The sequence below is a fragment of the Dipodomys merriami genome, unplaced genomic scaffold (assembly GCF_024711535.1).
Source record: "Dipodomys merriami isolate MVZ:Mamm:240054 unplaced genomic scaffold, mDipMer1.0.p SCAF_466, whole genome shotgun sequence".
Taxonomy (NCBI): Eukaryota; Metazoa; Chordata; class Mammalia; order Rodentia; family Heteromyidae; genus Dipodomys; species Dipodomys merriami.
The window spans coordinates 491,142-492,258 of NW_027206031.1; the positions used below are offsets into that span (position 1 = coordinate 491,142).

Genomic DNA, 1,117 nt, shown 5'->3' on the forward strand with positions numbered 1-1,117 from the left:
AAGGCCTAATAATGAGAAGAAACATCTGGACTTCTCCTGCAACTATGAAAATATTTGGTGATAGAAATGCAGTAGTGTAACTTCCTGCCTGGTAGGATGGTAGACAGGCCAGGATACTAAGTAATCATGAATATGATCAATTTTTTCACCTTCTTGGCTTTAGTTACTTTTGAAATGTTAGATATAATAAACAATTATATTTTGATAAAATCCCTTCTAGTCTGAACAGTTATGACTGAACTGTTCATCTCTCTATGATCCCTGGTAACTAAGATTAGTGTTGTTCAAGTAAAACAATCTATGCTGTCAGGGTAAGATATTCTGATTGGTCTCTTCCTACATGAAAGAAGAATAAAGGGTCAGGTAGCCATTTGTGCCAGTAAGACCTCACTTGGGAAAATGTCAACTGCAGAAGGTTAGAAGTAGCTCTTAAGCAAGGCTTACTTTGAATCCATTAGCTCCACAAAGCTAATTCAGTTGGATCAATTAGTACATGAAAAAGCCATCACCTTTGGACCTAGCAATAAATTATTGAAAGTATGATCAAATTCCAAATGAAAAAGACTTAAAATTGTCATTGACCAAAAATTTGCAAATGTGAGCATTAAGATGAACAATATATTTTTTTCCACTATTCACAGAATTTTAGGAAAATAAGATCAGTAGCATTGTCAGGAACAATATAGTTTCCTTATTACAAGTAGGCAACCGTGGATATAAGTCTGTATAAAGATTGCATCATTAACTACTTAAATTTAGAAGATACTACATGCTTCAGCAGCATGTATTCCCAAATTACAATACAGAGATTAACATGACAATTGCACAAGGATGATATGAAAATTTGTGAAATATTCTGTATTTTTCATTCTTCAGATGCAAGAAATGAAAAACAGTTATTAAAAAGTTGATTACAAAATAACAAGTGTAACAACACACGTAATTCATATAATTAAATTTAGTTTCACATCAATGTATTAAATCTTCACCTCAGAAAGGCGTTTACATAACATAAACTTTACAAAACTTTTGAAATTAAACAACATTGTCATTTTATCCCAAAGAAAAATAATATTAGGACCTAGGGAAAAAAGGAATCTAAAACTTTCTATATGGA

General features: G+C 31.6%; 1 pseudogene; it reads left to right on the plus strand.

Moving 5' to 3' along the window:
- The first annotated feature begins 769 nt into the window (after positions 1-769).
- Positions 770-866, plus strand: LOC138808669 (U6 spliceosomal RNA; annotated as a pseudogene).
- The last annotated feature ends 251 nt before the right edge of the window (positions 867-1,117 follow it).